We start from the raw sequence: 27,736 nt of genomic DNA on the forward strand, positions 1-27,736 counted from the left end.
CCATAAAGCTTTTCAGCAGATGGAAGCATGAAGTGCTCCAAAATCTCCTGATAGCTAGCTGCATTGACCCTGCCCTTGATAAAACGCAGTGGACCAACACCAGCAGCTGACATGGCACCCCAGACCATCACTGACTGTGGGTACTTGACACTGGACTTCAGGCATTTTGGCATTTCCCTCTCCCCAGTCTTCCTCCAGACTCTGGCACCTTGATTTCCGAATGACATGCAACAGTCCAGTGCTGCTTCTCTGTAGCCCAGGTCAGGCGCTTCTGCCGCTGTTTCTGGTTCAAAAGTGGCTTGACCTGGGGAATGCGGCACCTGTAGCCCATTTCCTGCACACGCCTGTACACGGTGGCTCTGGATGTTTCTTCTCCAGACTCAGTCCACTGCTTCCGCAGGTCCCCCAAGGTCTGGAATCGGTCCTTCTCCACAATCTTCCTCAGGGTCCGGTCACCTCTTCTCGTTGTGCAGCGTTTTCTGCCACACTTTTTCCTTCCCACAGACTTCCCACTGAGGTGCCTTGATACAGCACTCTGGGAACAGCCTATTCATTCAGAAATTTCTTTCTGTGTCTTACCCTCTTGCTTGAGGGTGTCAATGATGGCCTTCTGGACAGCAGTCAGGTCGGCAGTCTTACTCATGATTGCGGTTTTGAGTAATGAACCAGTAATGGGAGTTTTTAAAAGGCTCAGGAATCTTTTGCAGGTGTTTAGAGTTAATTAGTTGATTCAGATGATTAGGTTAATAGCTCGTTTAGAGAACCTTTTCATGATATGCTAATTTTTAGAGATAGGAATTTTGGGTTTTCATGAGCTGTATGCCAAAATCATCAATATTAAAACAATAAAAGGCTTGAACTACTTCAGTTGGTGTGTAATGAATCTAAAATATATGAAAGTCTAATGTTTATCAGTACATTACAGAAAATAATGAACTTTATCACAATATGCAAATTTTTTTAGAAGGACCTGTAGATGCAGTGTGTACAGGTATATAATAAATACAGCAGTGTACTGATATGTGAGGTATGAGGTATGAATTACAGTTCTTACCTCACATATCAGTCCACTGCTGTATATACAATATATCTGTACACACTTCATCTATTATACCTCGTACCTAACAGATCAGTACACTGCTGTATATACTATATATCTATACACACTGCATATACTATACCTCGTACCTCACATATCAGTACACTGCTGTATATACTATATATCTGTACATATTGCATCTATAATACTGTGTAATATATGCAGTGTGTATTGTGAGGCAGTGACAGGCCTCATAGCTGCTAGGGGATATTTATGGCAGGAGTTTCCATGTCTTCCCCATCAGTCATAATGTCTGAGGCAGCACCAGGTGACACAATCAGTCTGGAATAAGAGCCCATCCCAGACTGTCAGTCAAGAAGAGAGAGTCTTTGTGAAACAGAGTCCTGCTGTAGGCTCTGTACGAGTGGTCTCAGCCAGGCTGGCTGAGGGGCCATGGGGCTAGGTGCTAGCCGGGACGTTGGGGGACGCCATGATGCCTGTGAACAAGGGTCACAGGGCCAGAGTCGGGAGGACTACTGGGCCACAATCCCCCAAAAGGTGTTGATGGATCACCTGGACTGATTGGCTGAAAAAGCCGCATGTGATGACCGTGTGAATGGTACTTTAGGTGAGTCAGGGATATGACTGTGTTTAGGTAGAGCCCAAACGGGCAAGGTGTTTATTTATTGTTGTTTTGTTGTTCTATTTTTGTTGGGCTGCCACAATAAATGCATTGTTTGGACCTTGAACCTGGTGTCCTGAAGATAACTGTAAGAATGACCCCCGAAACAAGAGCTAATTCCTCACAGTATATTTATATATATATACAGAGCAGTTTGAAGAAAACAGAAGTATTGAGCAGCTCTCACCTGCCAGGGATTCCACTGGTATAGCACGGAACAGCTCCTTCACCCGAATCAGGAGAAATACGGAAGTGTAGAGGAAAAGAGATTTTGTCCAGCTTGTGGTTGTGGTAATCCAAGGCTTCTTTATTGAAAATTCAGTATAAAATCCAGGTACAGAAAGCAGAGTCTACATGTTTCGGGCACAATGCAATCTTAGCCCTTACTCATGACTCATGAGTAAGGGCTAAGATTGCATTGTGCCCGAAACATGTAGAATCTGCTTTCTGTACCTGGATTTTATACTGAATTTTCAATAAAGAAGCCTTGGATTACCACAACCACAAGCTGGACAAAATCTCTTTTCCTATATACAGAGCAGTGTATTGATGTGAGACATACAAGGTATAATAGTGTAGATGCAGTGTTTGCATAAATATGTGGTCAATTATACATTATGGTCACTGTGTGTGAGGTACATGAGGTAGTGTTCACTGTAACTGTCTGAAGCATTATACATGAGTGAGCAATGAGTAAAAACAGGGTATGGGGGGGGGGGGGGTTAAATGATAAGAAGTGGAGGACCTCCTCTTATCACTCCATTCCAGTCTGTATGGATCAATGCAGAGCTGATTGTGAGCTTCTGATACTTGCTGTTAGGGGTTGAAGGACCTGTGATGATGTCATCACAGGTCCTGGCAGATGTACCTTTCAAACCTAGGAAATACACCATTTTTAGTGCAGTTCCTTTGCTAGATACTGCTGGACCTGTGATGTTGAAGATAATGTCATCACAGGTCCTGTGAAATACACTTCACCTAGGAAATACACTTCACACTGTGCAGTTCCCTTACAGAACTTGTGATGACATCATAAAATGTACTTTTGCTTTAGAAATATAAACAGGAGCAATTAGGGGGTGGGGCCTCTCCACCACTGCGGGCCCCTCTTCCTCAAGTGCCCCATAGCAGCTGCGTGGTCTGCCTATATGGTAGGTACGCCACTGCGTGGCAGTATGCAGTGTAGATGGAGACAGGGAGTCCCTCCGAGTCACTGCATGCTCATTTGCTTGCGTAGTGACAGCCGAATTGTCAGCATTCAGCAGAGGGATGACTTCTGGCTCTCCACCTTGTTGGACCCTCGCTACCAGTCCAAAATGGGGGCCTTTTTCACCCCCGCTGAGAAGGAAGGACAAACTGAACTACTATAGAGACATCCTATGTAGTCAGTTGGCTGCTGACTATCTGCGCCATTGTCCATCCTCTTGCAGGTCTTACTGGGGGGGCCCTCTGCTCTCACTTTCCTCTGCCATGGCTGCTGTTTCAGGAAGGAGGGGGGGGGGTAGGAGCAGTTCCAGCTCCATCAGCAGCAACTTGAGTCTAGCGTTGCTGATGAGCAGCTTTCTTCACCCGACTAGTGAAGAAACTACTCACCAGCAGAAGCAGCAGCTAGACCTGGAGCAGGACCTGAACCAGCAGGTGGTGGCATACTTGGACAGCACCCTGTCACCCCAGATTGAAGATCCTCTGGACTACTGGGAAGCCATACTGGATTTGTGGATGCAACTGGCAGAGTTTGCCCTGGAAAAGCTGTCCTGCCCGGCCAGTAGTGTGGTATCAGAGCGTGTGTTTAGTGTGGCAAGGGCCTTAGTTACCCCAAGTGAAACTCGCCTGTCCACCCAAAATGTGGAGAGACTGACCTTTGTCAAGATGAATCAGGCATGGATCAGCCAGGATTTCCACCCACCAATGCCTGATGCATCAAACTAGATCATCCATGGTGCCACACCAACACTTTTATAAAAGAGACCGTTTTTTTCTGGCTACCTGCCTCAGGCTACTATTCTGATGCTGCAAACCGCCTGATGCCACATATGTGATGCCAAGTGCTCCTTCTTTCACCCACCATCTTCAGCTGGTACTGGTATCGCCACCCACCTCCCCACTCTGTCACCGGGTCACTCTGTGGTCTCCTGATGCTGCTGCCACCTCCACACTATGTCACCTTGCCACTCTGTGGTCTCCTGATGCTGCTGTCACCTCCACACTTGTCACCTTGCCACTCTGTGGTCTCCTTATGCTGCTACCTCCACACTATGTCACCTTGCCACTCTGTGGTCTCCTGATGCTGCTGCCACATCAATACTCTATCATTGTGCCACTCTGTGACCTCCTGATTCTGCCACCTCCACACTGTCATTGTGCCACTCTGTGACCACCTCCTGATGCTGCTGCTACCGCCACCTCCAAACCTGATGCTGCTGCTGCCACCTCCACACTGTCATTGTGCCACCCTGTGGTTTCCTCCTGATGCTGCTGCCGCCACCTCCACACTCTGTCATTGTGCCACTCTGTAGCCTCCTGATGCTGCTGCCACCTCCACACTGTGTCATTGTGCCACCCTGTGGCCTCCTCCTGATGCTGCTGCCACCTCCACACTCTGTCATTGTGCCACCCTGTGGCCTCCTCCTGATGCTGCTGCAGCCACCTCCACACACTGTCATTGTGCGACCCTGTGGCCTCCTCCTGATGCTGCTGCCACCTCCACACTCTGTCATTGTGCCACTCTGGGGCCTCCTGATGATGCTGCTGCTGCCTCCACACTCTCATTGTGCCACTCTGTGGCTTCTTGATGCTGCTGCTGCCACCTCCACACTGTCATTGTGCCACTCTGTGGCCTCCTCATGATGCTGCTGCTGCCGCCACCTCCACACTCTGTCATTGTGCCACTCTGTGGCCTCCCCATGCTGCTTCCACCTCCACACTGTCATTGTGCCACTCTGTGGCCTCCTCCTGATGCTGCTGCCACCTTCAGACTCTGTCATTGGGCCACTCTGTGGTCTCCTCATGCTGCTCCCACCTCACCATTGTGTCATAGGGCCACTCTGTGGACTTCTCATGTTGCTCCCACCCTCCCCCCTTCATGACTTGGCCACTATTTTGCCTTTTGGCCTGGCTGACATCATAATTTTTTTTACACTTCTGATCTGTCAGAAGGAAGGAAAAATGAGACTCACAACAATCTTGTCTATGTAACAGCTAAGGCCTGCATGACATGGTCCCCATTTTGCATCAGAATTGGCTTATGATTTAGTAGCCAAAAGCAGGAGTGAGTACAAAACAGAGAAGACATGCATATATTCCATTCACGTGTCATCTGTTTTGGATCCACTCCTGTTTTTTTTTGGGCTTTAGCAATACTGATGGATTACTGACCAAATACTGACTGAGTGAAAGAGGATGCTCCACAGACAGGATCCGTTTTTTTGAAGTTATTGTTCTGACGGATCAGAGGAAGGGCAAAATAATCAGTGACATCAACACAAACTTACTGCTGACACCCTCTCCACTCTGTCGGGGGGACTCTACTTGTATAAGTGTTTAATAGAACAGGTTCTATAGAAATCTATGTGGAATCGATGAATTGGTGTAAAAGGAGTGCGCTCCTTCACGCTATAGTAGGATCTTGGGCCTCTGCACGATTATTTATACCTGGCACTAACATTGACCAGTAAGACTGAGTTCCCACTTGAGTTATTTAGTCAGTTTTGGCCCCTTAACTGCCCAAATAAGTGAAGTATGCAGTGATTCTAAGACCGACGCCTGTCATCCACATATCATACTGACTCACAGTATTGTTTCACTAGCTCAGCAGACTCCCTATGCGTGTTACTGCAAGGCACAGTGTTGTACACCCCTATTAAGGCTCTCTGCAGCCACAAAATAAAAAAAAAATTATGCGATTCGCCACGAAAAAAATTCATATCGAATCAAATTGGCAAATAATTATAATTATGGTAATCCTAATTGACCAAAAACAGGAAAGGTTTATTCTGATTTCATTTCGGATATTGAGAAAAACATGCATTTTTCATAGTGTACAGTATGTAAACTTCTGGTTTCAACTGTAGATAGATAGATAGATAGATAGATAAACGCAGGCTCGGACTGGCCCACAGGGGTACAGGGAAATCCACGGGTGGACCCCTAGTCTCCCACCCCCTGCACAAGTGGCACATAACACAGTAGTCTTACTGCACTACATACATATATTCCATGTACAGCTCCTCAACCAGCCTATGTTCATATAAAAACTTGATAGATTATTAAAGAAACTCCCTAGTTTATAATTATTATAGCTGAGATGACTTCTAGGTACAAAGGCAGGACAGCCAGTATCATCTTTTCTCCAAGGACCTACCTTCTCAAAGTTGCCACAGGGACTCCCATATTTAATCATCTGATAATATTTCAATGTATCCGTATGGTGGGCCCCCAAAATACATTTTACTGGTGGGCCCTAGGTTAAACGGTTTTTCATTCTGAATCCAAACTGGACAGAACAAGAAGACCAGAAAGGATTGGGTGGAACGCAACCAGTGCAGCAGCCTGGAGAAGGTCAACAGAATATTTCCCAGCTGCACCTGCACATAGTACACCTTAAATTTTTTATTTATTTTTTACCATTCCTAATGAGAGTCCATCAGTATTTGATCAGTGGGGGTCTGAATCCCAGTTCCCCCCACCAATCAGTGAACCAGTGATGTCAAATTCATTGGTCACAGCTCAGTCCCATTCTAGTGACACAGTGGTTGGTAAGCAGCAAGGAGGTGGCGGCGCTCACTAGGGCATCATGACCTCTTCAGACAGCTGATTGGCAGGGGTGCCAGGTGTTGGACCTTTAGATCAGATACAGAAGACCTATCCTGAGGATAGACCATCAGCATAAAACACTTGGAAAACCCCTTTAAATGCTTTAGGGGACATCACTCCTTTTTCACCTTGGTTGTTTGAGCAGCACTATCAACATTTGTCCCTTTTGGTTTCACTGTAATAAATTTTGCGTTATTCACACCTTTGGCCAAGAAGCCTTACAACTTTTTATAGAATTTATAGTAAATGGCTTTGCACTTTTTGACTCTATCTGTGCATATGTAATTCTGAATGCTTAAAAGGGTCCTAAAGAGAAAAATTGCATGTCCCGCCCACAATCATAATGCATAATGGGATTGAGCTATGCAAATATACCTACTTTTAGAAAGATCTTGCTATGTTTAGCCTGACATATGGGAGTAGCAGGTTTCTTATCACGCTCATTATCTTATCTAGAGAAGTTATCTACTATACATACACAGTTCTGATTGCGAACTTACAACAGGAAATGATCAATTAGAATCAATAGCCTGGAGCTTGTGATTTATGCATTTTATTATTGTCTGCACACATAACTGAAATGCATAGTTGTCAGCGACAGCTTTAAAGGGACACTCAGCCTGAAATCGTTATCAATATCTACCATGCAGATGAATGCAGTCCGTTGCTTTCTGTAAGTAGCCATATCTGCTATCGTTCAGTCAGCAATGTGTGTGAATGTGGATTTTTTTTTTACCCTATTTATATGCCTTGGGAAAAGTTCACAAAGAAGATTTCACAATTTACAAACTGCCTAGGGTACAGCCACACATTCAGTTTTGAAGCCCTAATCAGGAGTGGATCATGCAAGGTGAGATGTATTAAAGTGGTTGTCCTAGATAATTAAACATCATGTACAACTCCTTGCCATAAAAAAAACATTATAAATACACCCAGTTCTGCAGTGCCATCCTGTGTGGCGCTGGTCTGGTACTCCCACCGCAGTTGTTTACAAACAGGAGTGGCAATGTGCCTGGATATGGCACATGACTGCTGCAGCCAATCAAAGTCCTCAACTGTAGACCACTGAGCTGCAGTAGTGAGGGCAGATACTACTTTTCTTTTGAATCCACTTCTGGTTTTTGCTTCAAGAACTGCATCATCATACCTGAACATGTGGCCATGCCCTTATGGTTGGTGTGTATTAGCTCAACTGAATTACAATGGTGCTAATTCTTATTGTCACAATGGAGGTTCATGGCTGCCACTGTCCTGTGTGTGCAGTAGGGCTTCAATTAATTGTACCTCTTTCTTCAGCACTGCTAAGGTTAAACTTCTATCTGTGAGCTTCTGCATGGCTGTGTCCAATTGAGAAATCAACTCCTCTTAGATATACCTGGTTCTTTCCTTAACCCTGGGTTCACGCCTGAGCGTTCGCGATGGAGCGCTCTGTATGCGCGATTGTACGGGCGTTTACAATCGCGCATACAGAGACAAGCGAACGCCCATTGTCGCGCGTTCCCGAAAGTCTATGTACGGGAACGCGCGACAAAATGCCCCAAAGAAGCTCAAGAACTTTTTTGCGCGTCGGGCGTTTTACAGCGCGATCGTACGCGCTGTAAAACGCCCAGGTGAGATCCATTCCCATAGGGAAGCATTGGTTTCTCCTTGTTGAGCGTTTTACAGCGCGTAGGAACGCGCTGTAAAACGCTCAGGTGTGAACCCAGGGTTAGTCCTTGCCAGTGTAAGGATCTTGCTGGGTCCATCTCCTTCTAGCTAGAGCCTCTAAAAGAGCTTTAATCCCACTATCTGCCTCATACCTGACCTGTGCCTGTTCATCATTAGTGATGAGCGGCAGGGGCTATATTCCAATTCCCAATATTTCACAAATATTTGGGTGAACATTCATCATATATTCACAAATTCGAGATTATTTTCTTGATCCCGAAAAAATTGGCAATTTGATTGGCACGGCAGAACATTAAAAATGGCTTTATATGCAGTTAGAGTGCTCCAATATATTTGCGATTGCGCTAATCGGCACTAACGATGCGAATATTTTGGCGCAATACGTCAAATCTCACATTTTAGCAGGTCTGCATGTATGTATGGACAGCAGAACCTATCACACTACCTAACACCCTGCACTGCAACAGCTACACTATATCAGGATATAACCTACACTAATTATCTGTATTATATATAAGCTATCTCTAACTATCTTATATAGTAAGGGGTAGGCAACTTTCCTATTGGTTGCTAGGGATGTTGCTAAGCTCAGACAAAGACATTGCAGCCTTCTCATTGGCCCACAAGCAAGAAGCAGTGAGTGTATTAATGAAAATAAAAACTAGAATATTCACAATTACGAATATATATCACGATAGTCTAAATATTTGCGAATTCTCGAAGTGCCAATATTTGCGATTAATATTCGCGATTCAAATATTTGTGATCAACACTATTCATCATACCAGTCCTGTGCCTCCTACCCTGACCTTTGGGTTGCTTCATGGATTTGTATGAACTCTGCCAGACAGGACCTTTGCCTGTTTCCTGACTGTATGTATTGACTGTTCCCTTGTCCCAATGTCTCTGATTCCTGTGGGTCAGCAGCCAACCACACAGGGACTATTTAAAGAGACAACTGCATGGTTGTTCCCCTGCAGCGTCCAGATACCTGTATAGGGCTTAAAGGGTGAATACCAGGGGACTGCAAATAATGCCCTTAGGTCGAGCCCAAAGTCAAACTGGTTGGTTTACACAGTGGTTCCATACCCATTGTCCATAACAATTATACGCATCTGCTGTTCAATCTGTGGATTAGCTATAACATCCATGTCATAATTGTCTAGTTATTAAAGTATATACATATGCTTGTTCTTGATAATTGGCCTGTATAATTGAGCAGCCAAGCAGCCGATGCACAAACGCTCGTTTTATCAGCTGAAGACATCTTTCATCAAGACAAAAGTTGCCCAATTACAGGTGCAGTAAGCCCCCGAGAGCCAGAGCAGAGGATGGGAATGGCCCTAATGATGATATGTCGCAATATACTCCCTCAGATCATCGCTCCCTATGGGTTGGTGCAGTGAAGGAGGGGCACCCTATGTTCCCTCAGTGCACTCCCTGTAGCTGTGGGCTTAGTGACTGATGGTGGTTATTGGTGCCAGGCTCAGACTGGCCCACAGGGGTACAGGGGAATCCCCCGGTGGGCCCCTGAGCAAAGTGGGCCCCTAGTATCCCACCCCCTACACAAGTGGCACATAACACAGTAGACTTACTGGACTTCATACATATATTCAATGTACAGCACCTCAACCAGCCTATGTTCATATAAAAAAACTTGTTAGATTATTTATTATATTTGAATGTATCCGTATGGTGGGCCCCCAAGATAAATTTTACTGGTGGGCCCTAGGTAGCCCAGTCCGACACTGATTGGTGCCCATTGTGTTAATATTGGTGCTAGGCAGGGCAAATGAGGAAAATGCAATGACAAGCATGTGGTGGTCAGAGACCAGGGCAGATTAAACTTAACACAAGTCTCTGTTTACTGTATGCAGGATTGAAGTTGTACATCCAGCAGTGGTTTTTACACAGTGCAAACTCCTACCAGATGTCCCAATATGAGATGAATGTGGTATTGATCCTCAGATAACTCTGTCTGAAATATCTGCTATAGGGATCTCTGGCTAATAGCTGTGCTCTGGCAACCAAGGCTGTAGTGTCCACAATTCTCAGGTGCATAGGTTGTCTTAACTTGTTTCCCCTTTGCAGCAGCTGGATCTTGATGACTTAAAGCTGGTTTACCTTTCTGTCTCTCTCCCTCCTACAGTAGACATTCAAATCCTCCTCCTTTAGTTCTTACTTGGTTGCATCTCCTGAAGCTCGTGGAGGTGATGGAGGCTGCAGGTCTTGGAGCTGGAGTATAGGGGAAAGGATCACAAGGAGACTGCTCCCTTTCTTCCCCCTCTCTACAGCTATACTCCACTAAAATCTTCTGGAACCAGAGGAGTTGAGCTAGCCCCCACTCTAATCTCCAGAGAAGTCCGGGTCAGGATGGTTAACCCTGGCTATGCCTGGCTCATGCTGGAACCACTGAGTATGTAATACATAGCATTTACATTACAAACATTACATAACAAGCCAAACCTTGCAGGGGTATGCTGCCGATAATCAGCAGAACTGAATGAGGGAGGAACGACTGCAGTAGCAATTGTTCTTCCTACATTCAATTTGCATCTGCATCAGGTTGGTGCAAATAAGCGTCAATGGATGTGTTATCATCACCCATCAGGACTCTCACTGGCGAACCATCAAGCAATGTAATATAGCCTTAAATCTGCTGAAAGGATGCATAAAGAATTTGTCATCTTTGGCACAGATGTGATATGAAAATCTGTTGCTTGAGAGGACTTAAAGGCCCAGCAATTCGTCTATTTTTACTTGGGCATAGAAATAGATAACACATTATTTTCCATCTACCTGCAGAATTTTTTTTATATTGCCTTATTCACAGTGCAGGTTAACAGTCTATAGCAGGTCACTATTGCAGCCAGTGATTGGCAGCAGCAGTCATATTTCCCTGTGTTGGGATGTCATCTATAGCAGTGTTTCCCAATCAGTGCGCCTCCAGCTATTGCAAAACTACAACTCCCAGCATGCCTTGACAGCCTTTGGCTGTGCGGGCATGCTGGGAGTTGTAGTTTCGCAACAGCTGGAGGCACACTGGTTGGGAAACACTGATCTATAGTGATCAGCAGCAGGGGTCATATTCAATATAGTGCTATATATTCGTTTTTTAGAATATTCGTCATTTTTTTCCATCTGAAGTCATGATTCCTCCCTGCTTAAGTTGCTTGTGGGCCAATGACTCATTGGCCCACACAAGCAAGAAGCAAGGAGGAATCATGTGTTCAGATGGAAAAAATGACGAATATTCGATATAATGAATAGATAGCACTATATTCGAAATATTCACGAATTCTCGAAGTGGCGATATTCGAGATAAAAATTCACTTTTTTAGAATATTCGTGCTCAACACTAGTCATCTTTGCGGCAGGAGGAGAATGGCAGAGGCCAGGCATCCTTGTATCAGGGTGGGTGGGGGATTAGTAAGTCGAGGATACATGTTTTTATTTATTTGCCCTATGCTGAGACATTTTAAATATATATTTTCACCCTGGACAACCCCTTTAATGAATGCATGTTAAAGGGGTTTTCTGAGATTTAAATATTGATCGCTGTATCTGATCGTGGGAGTCCGACACTCAGGACCCCTGCCAATTAGCTATTTGAGTATGAAGTGGCGCTCGCAGTAGCACCGCAGCCTTCTCGCAGCTTTTCCTAGGCCAAGTGACAACACGTTCATCTGTCACGTGGTCTAGGTGCAGCTCAGCCCCATAGAAGTGAATGAGTCTGAGTAGGATACCAAGTACAGCCAATAAACAATGTACGGTGCTGTGTTTGGTAAGCTAAGAGAAGGCTGCTGGTGCTTTTTCAAACAGCTGATTGGCGGGGGTCCCGGGTGTCGGACTCTAAAATCAGATACTGATGACCTATCTTGAGGATAAGTCATCAGTATTATAATCTTGAAAAACCCTTTTAAGTATTTAAAATTGGAAAAATTGGAAAACATCTTAGAAAAGAAATGATGATTGGAAGGGAGAGGAGTTCCAGGTAACAGGCTATATGATTCATAAAGATGATCCCAGCATTTGCACACACGCAGAACAGTGTAATAAAATATCCAGCTAGTTTAGATATGTATCGTTCAGTAGTTATCCTAATCAAGAGATACTTAAAAATGAAAATGCAGAATAGGGTAATTTGACTTTTCTTGTAGAGTTATAATGGCTAGCTGGGATTTTTCATTGGCTTTCCCAGGATCTCACAAAAAAATTTTCTTCCAGAAAGGAATATAATCACTGCAAGCAATGAATAATAGAAAATCTGTGGAATACGTTGTTCCATGATGCTATATGGTATATTTATAAATGAATGTTAAGAGAAAGCAAAGCTGTTAAATATTTTTTTCTCCAATGTATTCACTGAGGAAAATTAATTGTCAGATGACATGCAGAATGTAAAAATAAATTCCCCATTAAAAGTGTCCTGTCTGACCCAGGAAGAAGCATATCAGCGACTTAAAAAGATTAAAATAGACAAATCACCAGGACCGGATGGCATACACCCTCGTATCCTAAGGGAATTAAGTAATGTCATAGCCAGACCCTTATTTCTGATATTTGCAGACTCTATACTGACAGGGAATGTCCCACAGGATTGGCACATGGAAAATGTGGTGCCAATATTCAAAAAGGGTCCAAAAACAGAGCCTGGGTAAGTTTAACATCTGTTGTGGGTAAACTGTTTGAAGGTTTTCTGAGAGATGCTATCTTAGAGCATCTTAACGGAAATAAGCAAATAACGCCATATCAGCATGGCTTTGTGAGGGATCGGTCATGCCAAACAAATTTAATCCGTTTCTATGAGGAGGTAAGTTCTAGACTTGACAGCGGCGAATCAATGGATGTCGTGTATCTGGACTTCTCCAAAGCATTTGTACCGCATAAAAGGTTAGTATATAAAATGAGAATGCTCGGACTGGGAGAAAACGTCTGTATGTGGGTAAGTAACTGGCTCAATGATAGAAAACAGAGGGTGGTTATTAACAGTACATACTCAGATTGGGTCACTGTCACTAGTGGGGTACATCAGGGGTCAGTATTGGGCCCTATTCTCTTCAATATATTTATTAATGATCTTGTAGAAGGCTTGCATAGTAAAGTATAAATTTTCGCAGATGACACTAAACTGTGTAAAGTAATTAACACGGAAGAGGACAGTATACTACTACAGAGCGATCTGGATAGACTGGAGGCTTGGGCAGATAATTGGCAGATGAGGTTTAACACTAACAAATGTAAAGTTATGCACATGGGAAGGAATAATGCAAGTCACCCGTACTTATTAAATGGTAAAACACTCGGTAACACTGACATGGAAAAGGATCTAGGAATTTTAATAAACAGCAAACTAAGCTGCAAAAACCAGTGTCAGGCAGCTGCTGCCAAGACCAATAAGATGATGGGTTGCATCAGAAGGGGCATAGATGCCCGTGATAAGAACATAGTCCTACCACTTTACAAATTGCTAGTCAGACCACACATGGAGTACTGTGTACAGTTCTGGGCTCCTGTGAACAAGGCAGACATAGCAGAGCTGGAGAGGGTCCAGAGGAGGGCAACTAAAGTAATAACTGGAATGGGGCAACTACAGTACCCTGAAAGATTATCAAAATTAGGGTTATTCACTTTAGAAAAAAGACAACTGAGGGGAGATCTAATTAATATGTATAAATATATCAGTGGTCAGTACAGAGATCTATCCAATCAGCTATTTATCCCCAGGACTGTGACTGTGACGAGGGGACATCCTCTGCGTCTGGAGGAAAGAAGGTTTGTACACAAACACAGAAGAGGATTCTTTATGGTAAGAGCAGTGAGACTATGGAACTCTCTGCCTGAGGAGGTGGTGATGGTGAGTACAATAAAGGAGTTTAAGAGGGGCCTGGATGTATTTCTGGAGTGTAATAATATTACAGGCTATAGTTACTAGAGAGGGGTCGCTGATCCAGGGAGTTATTCTGATTGCCTGATTGGAGTCGGGAAGGAATTTTTTATTCCCCTAAAGTGGGCAAAATTGGCTTCTTCCTCACAGGGTTTTTTGCCTTCCTCTGGATCAACTTGCAGGATAACAGTCCGAACTGGATGGACAAATGTCTTTTTTTGGCCTTATGTACTATGTTACTATGTTAAGAGACTTGTCTGAAAGCAAAATGTCTAAACTCAAAGTCAATGCTTCATACAATTGCAAGAGTCCCTGCCCATACATATTAAGGTCTGCTGAACCCGCATTTTCAGTGGGACTGACAGTCTAATGTCTATTGGGGCCTCCCGATCAGGTGTATTTTAATATCTGATCCCTTTGTTCCCCAGGTCAGATAATTGCTCCAGCAGAGGTGTATGCAAGAATCTTTCATCTCTCTCCCCTGTGAAAACACATCCACCCATGGCCAAGTCAGAAAAGATAGCTGAAATGAACATTCGGCCAGGTGGGTCCTCCATCTATTACCCCCATTTGTCCTCATAGGGCACATAGTTGTTTAACCCCTTCCCGACTGCCATACGGCTAGATACGTGCTATCTGCACATGCCCCGTGCAGCTAGCACGTATACACACGTGCTGGCAGCGCTTTAATCCCAGCGCAATCTAGCAGAAGCAAGTCGGGTCCCGGCTGACAGACAAAGCAGGGACCGTGAGGAGAAGACAGGAGTGGTTTATAACCGCTTCTGTCTTCTCCTGTGCCAGCAGGAGAGCGTTACCTGAGCGCATCGTGGAGGGAGCAGGAAGCGGCAGTGCGGCTTCCTCTGTTACTCCCGGCGGTCACGTGACCGCCGGGGCAGGGGGGTGTCTGGAGCAGGAGCAGAGCTCCTGATCAGCAATGCCTGTGTGTCATGGCCCCACAGGGGCCTTTTTCCCCTGTAACTGGTGCTCCGGTTAAAAGTAAAAAAAAAAAAGTATTTTAATGACCTCCTGGAGGACATATTATGTGCCAATTTTTTTTTTTAATATAAGTGAAAAATAAATAAATAACTAAAATACAAATAAATAAAAAAAATGAGTAAAGAAAAATAATTCAAAACGCAGTCGCTAACAGAAACAGTCACTATAGTCACCCCGTTCTCTCAAACCTATACATGTTATATATGAAAACAATTGTCACAAAATAGGTATTGCAATAATAAATTTTTGTGTCAGTTTTAATATTTAAGAAATAAAAGCTATAATTAAAACAAAAATTACTTTTTAATAATAATTAGTGGTTTTCCTCCAAATTAAACCTAAAAAAAACTCTAAAAAAAATTCTAATAAAAAGTCCTAAGTGTCAAGTAAAAAAAAAAATCACAAAAATTATTTTCGTAGTCAATAAGAAAGCTACGGTCACTAAACCACCATGTGCACAAAATGACAAAAAGTTGCCTGGACATTCAGGCCTTTTTGGGCCCGGTCATGAAAGGGTTAAAGGGGTTATCCATGACTATTAAATGTCCCCTATGAATATACTTACCTGGATCACCGCTCCCTGCATTGCTCCTGGTTTCCGCACCGCCGCTGCTAGGGAGGCTCGTACCCGTCCCCGCCTGCCATTGGCTGCTCCCCCCGACACCGGATGTTTTCATCCGTGCACGGGGAGAAGCAGCAGCGGCAGTGCGGGGACCAGGAGCGCCACGGGGAGCTAGGTAAGTATATTCATTGTGAGGGGCTCGGGCATATGGGGGCATTTAATAGTGTTGGATAACCACTTTAATGTCCTGGAGAAGAACTACGTACATGTGACTTTCCACTTTTTAGTACCATGTTATTGTTAGGTCTGATATACTTGCTGTTTAATGTTATAACATTATTTTTGTGATAGAGAGCTACATGTTCCCTGCATAGACATAGCGATGAAGGATACAAATATTTTTGCCAGCAGCTGCCATAAAGTGGAGCTTATAACCTATAGTTTTGACGCTGAGTTCAGATAAACAGAGCTCAGATGCCAATAAACACAAATGCCAAAAAATACCCAAAAATGAATCATTAAAGAATTTTGGACTTATTTATATAGCAAATAATGCAAACACTGCTAAACAGTACAAAAAATGCAGGGCGTGCATGTGTCTTCAATGGGGATAAGAGAGAATGCTTATGTTTATGAGAAAAAAACTGTATCAGGCATGTTGAACTCCAACAGCCTAATCCTTGTGTCCCCTGACATCTGCTGTTGGGGCAGAGTTAGGAGGCCTTAGGAGAAATCAGATTTAGCCAATCTAACCTATAAAGTGGAATAAGTGTGCAGGTGCATGGCGTCATGTCTGGAAATACAAAAAACAAATGCTATGCAACAGCTTTCTGCACTCTTAGCAAGTATATTTTGAGCTAAATCATTTGTGCCCATCTACCACCAAGGTGTTCTCTTTCAGATAGCACTCTACCCTATATCGATACCTCTCAATTATTTGTGTCCATCTACTATGGCAAAGTGACCCCTTTAGATGGGACCCTACTCTATAATCATACCTCTCTTTGTGCCAACTGACCTCAAATGAATTCAGGGAGATCAGGCTCCAGCTATATACTGCATTGAATTAAAACAGTCTGTGGGACGATATATTTATTAGGAATACATGGTCAACATGGAGACAGCCACACCTCCAAAGTACCCATCTTCATTTGTATAGTGAATGTAGCATTTGTTGATATATTCTATGTTTGCATGGTGCTGTTGCATTGTGTTTGCTTTTACTTTTGTATTTTCAGCACCTGCACATTCACTTCATTGTACAGGATGTGCTGATTACATTTGTGTTGTTTTTTTTTTTTTGCAGCATGCATTTTAAGGTGTGGCTGCCTCCATTTTGGTTGTGCACTCCTAACCACCCATCCTTCCCACAGGAACTATCCACACTTTGGCTGTAGAATTTATTTTAATCAACTTTCAGAAAAGACAAATGTATCATTTTTCAACAATCTCCCTCATCACTGCTGTGGAGGTTTGAAAGTTTTATGTCAATTCATTAGTAATTGTGGTGCAAAAACAATGGCTGCCCCACTTCGATATTTATCGTAGACTTTGTGCACAGTATGGAGAAAGAGCTTTGTTACAAAGGAGGGTGTATGAATGGATAGAGAAGTTCAAGGAAGGTCGCACAAGTGGCAGCCTACAAAAAAAGCCGGATGCCTGTCCACATCCTTAACTAGTGACAACACTGAGCGTGCACGTGAACTGGTTCTGTTCAGTGATGGCCAGTTCGCAGTGTTCGCCGACGAACAGGGAAAATCTGTACCTGGGATTTTACTTTCCTTGAGTCCGAAGGCAGCACAGCATGGGTTAAGCTTGTCTTCATTCCCTTGGCTAGGACCGCCCACCTAGATTAAAATAATTAATTAATTAAATCATTAGTAGACACTATAAAGGCTGGTCTCCCACAATGCTCCTCTGTGTTAAAAAAAAAATAGACTTTCATTCAATGCAAAAATAACAATTTATTTCAGGGAGGGTATATTTGTGCTGCCTTTGGACTCAAGGAAAGTAAAATCCCAGGTACACACTTTCCCTTTCCCCTTTCGTCCTACGGCAGCACAGCATGGGATTTGTATAGATCATGAAGGGGGGGATTTTTCCTCAAGAACTGCACTTAATACCCCAGTGCCAATGGCTGAGCTTCTAGCGTTGATGTCTAAGCGATAATGCTTCATGAAGGTCTGAGATGAGGACCAGGAGGCAGCATTGCACATTTCTTCTATAGATACGTGCGCCTGTTCTGCCCAGGAGGTTGTGGCAGATCTTGTTGAGTGTGCTTTAATTGGAAAAGGAGAAACCATTTCTTCTAAGGAGTAGCATTCTTTGATAGTATCCTTTAGCCATCTAGCTAATGTATCCCTGGAAGGTTGTCGCCCTCTTCTTGGACCTGTGAACAATATGAACAAATTTTTCGGCTAACCGGAACTCCTCTGTTCTCTGGAGATGGATCTCCATAGCCCTTTTTAGATCTAGAGTATGAAGTAGAGTTTGTTCTTCATCAACCGGGTCAGGAAAAAACACGGGGAGAAAGGCTTCTCTATTATAGTTGGCAGTAGAAGGAACTTTAGGAGTAAAGGAAGGTATGGTGCGAAGAAGGACCCCATCAGGCAGGATTCTTAAATAGGGGTATTTAGAAGACAGCGCTTGAAGTTCACCTACTCTCTTTGCGGAGGTGACAGCAACCAGAAACAGCAAGTGTAAGCCTCCTCAAAACCAGAGAGAGGTTCCAGACTGGTGTAGGCTCTCTACAGGGAGTGCAGAATTATTAGGCAAATGAGTATTTTGACCACATCATACTCTTTATGCATGTTGTCTTACTCCAAGCTGTATAGGCTCGAAAGCCTACTACCAATTAAGCATATTAGGTGATGTGCATCTCTGTAATGAGAAGGGGTGTGGTCTAATGACATCAACACCCTATATCAGGTGTGCATAATTATTAGGCAACTTCCTTTCCTTTGGCAAAATGGGTCAAAAGAAGGACTTGACTGGCTCAGAAAAGTCAAAAATAGTGAGATATCTTGCAGAGGGATGCAGCACTCTTAAAATTGCAAAGCTTCTGAAGCGTGATCATCGAACAATCAAGCGTTTCATTCAAAATAGTCAACAGGGTCGCAAGAAGCGTGTGGAAAAACCAAGGCGCAAAATAACTGCCCATGAACTGAGAAAAGTCAAGCGTGCAGCTGCCAAGATGCCACTTGCCACCAGTTTGGCCATATTTCAGAGCTGCAACATCACTGGAGTGCCCAAAAGCACAAGGTGTGCAATACTCAGAGACATGGCCAAGGTAAGAAAGGCTGAAAGACGACCACCACTGAACAAGACACACAAGCTGAAACGTCAAGACTGGGCCAAGAAATATCTCAAGACTGATTTTTCTAAGGTTTTATGGACTGATGAAATGAGAGTGAGTCTTGATGGGCCAGATGGATGGCCCCGTGGCTGGATTGGTAAATGGCAGAGAGCTCCAGTCCGACTCAGACGCCAGCAAGGTGGAGGTGGAGTACTGGTTTGGGCTGGTATCATCAAAGATGAGCTTGTGGGGCCTTTCCGGGTTGAGGATGGAGTCAAGCTCAACTCCCAGTCCTACTGCCAGTTTCTGGAAGACACCTTCTTCAAGCAGTGGTACAGGAAGAAGTCTGCATCCTTCAAGAAAAACATGATTTTCATGCAGGACAATGCTCCATCACACGCGTCCAAGTACTCCACAGCGTGGGTGGCAAGAAAGGTTATAAAAGAAGAAAAACTAATGACATGGCCTCCTTGTTCACCTGATCTGAACCCCATTGAGAACCTGTGGTCCATCATCAAATGTGAGATTTACAAGGAGGGAAAACAGTACACCTCTCTGAACAGTGTCTGGGAGACTGTGGTTGCTGCTGCACGCAATGTTGATGGTGAACAGATCAAAACACTGACAGAATCCATGGATGGCAGGCTTTTGAGTGTCCTTGCAAAGAAAGGTGGCTATATTGGTCACTGATTTGTTTTTGTTTTGTTTTTGAATGTCAGAAATGTATATTTGTGAATGTTGAGATGTTATATTGGTTTCACTGGTAAAAATAAATAATTGAAATGGGTATATATTTGTTTTTTGTTAAGTTGCCTAATAATTATGCACAGTAATAGTCACCTGCACACACAGATATCCCCCTAAAATAGCTAAAACTAAAAACAAACTAAAAACTACTTCCAAAAATATTCAGCTTTGATATTAATGAGTTTTTTGGGTTCATTGAGAACATGGTTGTTGTTCAATAATAAAATTAATCCTCAAAAATACAACTTGCCTAATAATTCTGCACTCCCTGTATGCGTAGGTTTCAGCTTTCTTATTGCTTTGAAGAATCTGAAGATCAGTGGGTGATGTGAGAAATCTGTTCTCAGTCATAATATTGATAGCAGTCATGTGCGCTTTTAATGTGTTAGGCTTGAATCCCTTCTGGAAGCCTTCCTGAAGAAATTGAAGAATGGATCCGACATCAATCGTCGCAAGGTTCGCTTCAGCCAACCAGGCTGTAAACTTTTTACATATTCTAGCGTATCTCTTATTAGTAGAATCTTTTCGGGAACATAATAAGGTCTTAATTAGAGAATCAGAGAGGCCCATCTCCACTAATTTAGACCTCTCAACCTCCAGGCTGTCAGGTGTAAATGGTTCAGGCTCTGGTGATAGAGACCGTCTTGTAACAGTAGATCTGGAACTGGGGGAAGCTTCCAGAACTCCCCCTTGGATAGGCGGAGTAACAGAGGGAACCACGACCTCCTTGGCCAGAATGGGGCTATTAATATCGTCTGAGGCTTGTCCATCATTATCTTCCTGAGAATTCTTGGGATGAGGGGTACTGGAGGAAAAATGTAGACAAACAGGCGTCTCTAACTGAAGGAAAGGTATCCAGTATTGTGGGCTTGTCCAGCCTGTTCAGAGAGCAGAATTTGGGAACCTTCTTGTTCGATGCTGAAGCCATCAAGTCCCACTCTGGACATCCCCATCTGGTCACAATCGGTTGAAAGATTCTCTGGTTCAGCTCCCAATCTGCTGGTCTATCTTTCTCCGGCTCAGACGATCCGCTTGAATATTCAAGCAACCTCTTATATGCAAGGCTTTTAGCTCTAAAATATTGGCTTCCGCCCAACTGAAGATCTGTTTGCACAACTTCAGGAGGGAGCTGTTTCTTGTTCTACCCTGCTTGTTGAGGTAGTATACAGTTGCAAGATTGTCCGAACGAATCAGCACTGGTTTTCCTACTATAAGTTTCTTGAACTGGAGAAGTGCCAGTTGCACTACCTTTAGTTCTTTAAAGTTTGAAGACATCTTCTTGTCCTCAAGGGACCACAGACCCTGGATCCAACTGTCTTGAAGATGGGCTCCCCAACCTCGGCCAGACGCATCCGTAGTGATTACCACTGGGGGTAGATATTTGAAGATCTTTCCCTTAAATAGATTGCTGGATTGCAACCACCACCTGAGGCTCTGGACCGTTGAAGGCCTCAGTCTGACTCTTGCTTCCAGATTGTGAGAAGTGTGACGCCAGACTTGAAGCATATCTTGCTGTAGGTCTCTGGTATGGATTCTTGTCCAGGGTACCGCATCCGTTACTGCTCCGTTAGTGATGTGTCAGCCGACCTCCTACTTTGTGGCTTCTGGCGTCAGAATTCCTTCTTAGGCTACTTTCACACTAGCGTTCGGGCGGATCCGTTCTGAACGGATCCGCTCATAATAATGCAGACGGAGGCTCCGTTCAGAACGGATCCGTCTGCATTATATTAGCAAAAAAAAGCTAAGTGTGAAAATAGCCTGGGACGGATCCGTCCAGACTTTCAATGTAAAGTCAATGGGGGACGGATCCGCTTGAAGATTGAGCCACATTGTGGCATCTTCAAACGGATCCGTCCCCATTGACTTACATTGAAAGTCTGGACGGATCCGCACGGATCCGCACGGATCCGCACGCCTCCGAACGGCCAGGCGGACACCCGAACGCTGCAAGCAGCGTTCAGCTGTCCGCCTGTCCGTGCGGAGGCGAGCGGAGCGGAGGCTGAACGCCGCCAGACTGATGCAGTCTGAGCGGATCCGCCTCCATTCAGACTGCATCAGGGCTGGACGGCTGCGTTCGGGTCCGCTCGTGAGCTCCTTCAAACGGAGCTCACGAACGGAAACCCGAACGCTAGTGTGAAAGTAGCCTTAGAGGGTTTTCCATCCTCTGATTTGGGCTTTGATTTCTCTGAAGGCATCCAGGTTCTTCTGTCAGGTCTGCTTCTGTTAAAGCGTCCTCTTGATCTATATCTTCTATAGTTTTGTTCTCTGTAGGGATGAAAAAAAATCGTTTTTTCTTTACCCTTGAATTGGGGAAAATTCAGCGCTTTGTCTTCATTACTGGATTCCAGCAGTTTATCTAGATGGGATCTGAATAACTTCCCGGGCTCAAAAGGCAGTGAGCATAAATTATTTATTGATGCTGAGTCTCCTGACTATAATTTGAGCCAGACAGACCTTCTGACAGAATTGGAAAGCGCCATATTCTTAGCTACTAATCTTAAAGAATCTATAGAAAAATCACAGAGGAATTCTGCTGCTAGTTTCAACGTGGGTAACTGTGGGAGCAATTCTTCTCTTGACACACCGTCTTCTATGTCTCTGCCCAGGTGACTAAGCCAGACCCTTAAAGCGCGGGCTACAGGAACCGAAGCCATAGCAGCTTTATTTGTCAGAGACAGGTAGGAATGCAATCTTTTTAGGAGACCGTCCGCCTTTTTCTCCATTGTATCCCTGAGAAGTGAAGAATCATCGCTAGGAAACATGGATCTCTTGGCTAACCTGGCGACAGCAGGATCAACCCTAGCAGGAACTTCCCAACTTGTAGACTCAGCCGGGTCTATTTTGTATATAGACTTGAATCTCAACCCCAAGTTAAATTTTCCTACTGGCTGCTGCCATTCTTTACGCATAATAGTATTTGCATTACTCTTATTAAACAAAAAATTGTCTTCAAGGGAAGGTAGGTCAAGCTCTGAGTCTGAAGACACTTCCCCCTCAGACCTGGAAGACACTTCAAAAGATGACGGAGAGACATAATGCTTCTTTTTTGTTAAATGCTTTTTCTTTTTGGCTTGTGACAAAAAAGCTTTAAACATAGACATTAATTTTTTGGTTTCTGCATCAGACACTTCTTCTGGGTGCGAGCAATTTTCACATATATTAGATGGCGAGTTCAGGGGTAAGGGCAGAATACATGAAATACACAGACTATGCTTAGTCTTTTGCTTCTTATTAGACCTGGGTGGTGACCTTAGAGAGTCTACATTACAGGTAATACACAGATCTTCAGCACACTCATCAGGCAATGGCTGTTCGCAGGACTTGCACAGCCTATGCCTGCCTTTGCGGGATCTTTTTCCCCCTTTCTCAGAAGAGAAGGACATCTGCAGTGAGAGAAAGGGGGATCATGAGAACACATCATATATGTAAAAAAGCAAGGATTTGCCTCAACAAACAGGCTTTTTACCTTATTACTGCTAGAGCTCGGCTGCCAGGCACAAAGGGGTGCCGAGCTCTGCACAGAGCTGCATTAAATACTTAACTTAATTAGCTTAATTAGCTGTAGGGGCGCTTGTAGGGGAGGCAGCTGGCTGAAGACGCACTTCCTGCGTTTCACCGTGCGTTCCACGGCGAGAACCGGAAGTTCGGGGTTCTACTTCCGGTCCCAGACGCCGGCCTCCTGCGATCTGGAAACAGCATGCAGGAGAGTGAATCACTCTCCTATTCCGCGCCAGAGCGGCTAAGGATGGCAGCCAGGGAACCACACGTGGCGTACGCCGACTCTTTAAGACCATAGAACCTGGACACACCACGGTATGCGGTCATACAGGTGAGCTTCATCCTCAAGGAATGAGGACAATTAAAAAACACAGAGGAGCATTGTGGGAGACCAGCCTTTATAGTGTCTACTAATGATTTAATTAATTAATTATTTTACTCTAGGTGGGCGGTCCTAGCCAAGGGAATGAAGACAAGCTTAACCCATGCTGTGCTGCCGTAGGACGAAAGGGGAAACATGCGATCTGCCATCTTTATTCCCAAGCCCGGCGATGCAGAGGTAAGTCCTTACCTGTGCCTGCGCCGCGAGCCGCTCTGAAACACATGCGGTCACCGGGAGAAGGCAGTTCCGAGAACAGCCTTTATTGGGCTGTTCTCGGAACCGCCTGCTCCCGGTGACCGCATGTGTTTCAGAGCGGCTCGAGTGACAGTGGATTTTGTCACGAATCATTTGCAAATCAGCCATAGCTCAGCGGTTAAGATAGGTGTGCATTTGTGGTTCACAGCTCCGCCTAAAATTGGGTAATTAAAGTGGGCCTGGAAAAAAAAATGGTTGTAGGTGAGTTCAAACTGACGGAAGACGGGCCAAAACAAGTAGGCGGGGATAACTTTAGTAGGCGTGGCCTGCAATACTGTAGTGCAGTGCAGAATACCGCCCCAGCAGAACCAAATACCACAGGACAGCACAAAATACCGCTGCCCTCACCACAGTATTTATTCAACTGTATTACCATCATGAGGATAGTAATACAGTTGAGTTCAGGAGGGCATCTGCAGCCATTGAGCATCAAATCATTGTGTACCTGGCCTGTGGCCATCAAGAGGGCTTGAGTGGCCCCCTGGGCATCAGCCCACCAGGAAATTTCCCTGTAGGGTCTATGGCCAATCCGCCCCTGTGTATTTGTCTTTTCTGATCCAAACAAATTCTACAACCAGAGTGCGAATAATTTTTGACTCACCCTCGTATTTGATAAAATATTAACAGTTTATTAACATGCGAAAGGGGAAACATGCGATCTGCCATCTTTATTCCCAAGCCCGGCGATGCAGAGGTAAGTCCTTACCTGTGCCTGCGCCGCGAGCCGCTCTGAAACACATGCGGTCACCGGGAGAAGGCAGTTCCGAGAACAGCCTTTATTGGGCTGTTCTCGGAACCGCCTGCTCCCGGTGACCGCATGTGTTTCAGAGCGGCTCGAGTGACAGTGGATTTTGTCACGAATCATTTGCAAATCAGCCATAGCTCAGCGGTTAAGATAGGTGTGCATTTGTGGTTCACAGCTCCGCCTAAAATTGGGTAATTAAAGTGGGCCTGGAAAAAAAAATGGTTGTAGGTGAGTTCAAACTGACGGAAGACGGGCCAAAACAAGTAGGCGGGGATAACTTTAGTAGGCGTGGCCTGCAATACTGTAGTGCAGTGCAGAATACCGCCCCAGCAGAACCAAATACCACAGGACAGCACAAAATACCGCTGCCCTCACCACAGTATTTATTCAACTGTATTACCATCATGAGGATAGTAATACAGTTGAGTTCAGGAGGGCATCTGCAGCCATTGAGCATTAAATCATTGTGTACCTGGCCTGTGGCCATCAAGAGGGCTTGAGTGGCCCCCTGGGCATCAGCCCACCAGGAAATTTCCCTGTAGGGTCTATGGCCAATCCGCCCCTGTGTATTTGTCTTTTCTGATCCAAACAAATTCTACAACCAGAGTGCGAATAATTTTTGACTCACCCTCGTATTTGATAAAATATTAACAGTTTATATTAATTATCTGTTTTGTTCTCCTATTCTCCTTGTTCTCCTTAAATATTTATTTTTTCATCAGCCTGTACTTTCCCAACTCTGATTCTGTTTCAGCATACATATTCATGGGGCGAACGGTATGACAGAGGCTGATCGAATGAATAATGGTAAAAGTATGTGTTGCTTGTAAGCTCCTCTAAATTCCACATATTTGCTCTATACTCACATACTGTAAGCATTAATAGAAGAAAATGTAATGTGTCTATTTCCCAATTGAAGGGGTTTTCTGGTACATTTATATTTACGGCTCATCCTCAAGAAAGGCCATCGATATCTGATCATCCATGGTCCAACACCTTGTATCCCTGTTGATCAGCTGTTCTGCCATAGCTCTGGTGCCAGAATTACATAGCTTGATCATTTGCTTAGTGGACGGAGCCGGTTACTACAGAGCTGCTCCCATTGTATTGAATCTTGCAGTAACCAGCTCTGTCCGCTACACAATGGACAGAGCTACTGGAGAAGAGATGATCATCAGGGTGCCGGGAGTCGGACCCTCACCAGTGAAATATTGATGGCCTATCCTGAGCTGAATCTGAGGCATGTCATTCGGCCAGTCGGTATCCTACTCCATAATGATGAGGGGCAAGCGCCACAAAACAGCTGTCTGAAGATGTATATTTGGCTTGGCTACAGGGGTGCATCTAGCCTTTCTGTTGCCTGAGGCGAAAACTAAAAAGACCCCCCCCCCCCTTCCAATGACACATTCTCAACCTAACCCCTTCCCTCCAGCCTTACTGTTAAAGGCATAATGAAAGCACTCATTGCCCAAGGCCTTTCCGCTGCCCCTCACTTGTCCCTCCCTGGTGTCGCCTGAGGCAATCGCCTCACCTCGCCTCATTGGTGGTGCACCCCTGCTTCGCTATTTTCTCTTCTCTCTCTCTGGGAGATACCTATTTGCATAGATGCACATGTATAAAAGGTGTGGCATTTTGACTTTGTCCATGCTTTTCTCTTTGCAAATGGTTTTTAGTTATCTCAATGAATATATCTATCTGTCTATTAATTTAGTTTTGAACTAATTCCCTATCATTACTTTGTATTCATATGTCTGTACTCTGGTCATGGGGGTCATTGCATCCTTTTGTGTCATGCAGATGCCATTCGTTTTTGCTAGGCAGTGTATTGTCTTTTCTGCTAAATATCATGTTTTTCGATTATCGGTTATGTTGTGAACGAACAGGTTAATAAAGTGGCGATGGGTTAACCCTACATAGATTTTGATGACAAGCATAAATCGTAAATTTTGTGAACATTGTGCAACTCAGAATACACAACATGCCAGACAGAATGTTCTCAAGCCTCTGCGCTATGCTTGGAACTCGAATATCTCCGCCACTGCCAAGAGTCTGTCATCTGGGCCATAGTTTTCTTTTGTACGAACTGTGAACAAATAATAAAAATGTGTAAGCTCTTGAGAAGACTGGAAACAAACAGCTGTGATAATCACACAATTTCTGGAAGCACATGAATACCATTAATGTGTTTTCGGTATAAGAGATCCCTATTAAAATTTGTTATTGTTGGATCATCTGCAACCGTAAAATGCCCATAATGACTTTTTCTAACGACGGCATAGTGGAATTTTTCCTGCATATTATGAAGCTTTAAATAAGTCATCTCGGCAACCTCTGTTTGCTCTATGAGCCAGTTCAGGTGGCTAAGTGCCTCCTCCAAATATTAAATAGGGGAAGGGGAAAATGTACATCAAGCCCATGTTATTATCATCGGGAGTTCCAGGAGCCAGATCCATGGTAATCAAATGACCACAGAGAGGATTAGGGTACTTTCACACTAGGGTTTTTTAATTCCGGCAGGCAGTTCCGGCAACTGAACTGCCTGCCGGATCCGGCAAGCAGTGTACAAACGGAAAGCCTTTTTTTCCGAATCTGTTAGATGGATCCGGTGAAATACTGGATCCGTCTCATCTGGTATCATTCAAAATAAAGGAAGGTATTTAATTTTTTTCAAAGGTCAATAGCAAAAAATAGCTCCTCCTATGTCCCGGCGGATGCGCAGACCGTAAAACCTGATCGGGCCATGCGGCAATTTCCGAAACACTTGGTACCGAATTCAGCATTAATACATCTTTATGGAAATGAATGCTGGATCCGACAAGCGCGGTATTGTTCCGGGATTTTGGCTGGAAAAAATACCGCAGCATGCTGTGGTATTTTTTCCGGTCAAATACTGTACAAGGGACGAAACGGAAGACATCCTGATGCGTTCTGAATAGTTTGCTTTCCATTCAGAATACATTAGGACAAAACTGATGCGTTTTTTCCGTTATTGAGACCCGAATAACGCTAGTGTGAAAGTACCCTTAGCTAATGATGGGTTTTCCAAGATCTGGATGGATTTCAGTAAACCACTTTACCATGGTTGATATTGGGAAGTAAAAATCTCTTAAACAGCTATTTCTTACACCACCACATCCGGTGACATAACACCCACATAATTATGGCAGC

The sequence above is a fragment of the Bufo gargarizans genome, chromosome 5 (assembly GCF_014858855.1).
Source record: "Bufo gargarizans isolate SCDJY-AF-19 chromosome 5, ASM1485885v1, whole genome shotgun sequence".
In the NCBI taxonomy this organism is placed as follows: Eukaryota; Metazoa; Chordata; class Amphibia; order Anura; family Bufonidae; genus Bufo; species Bufo gargarizans.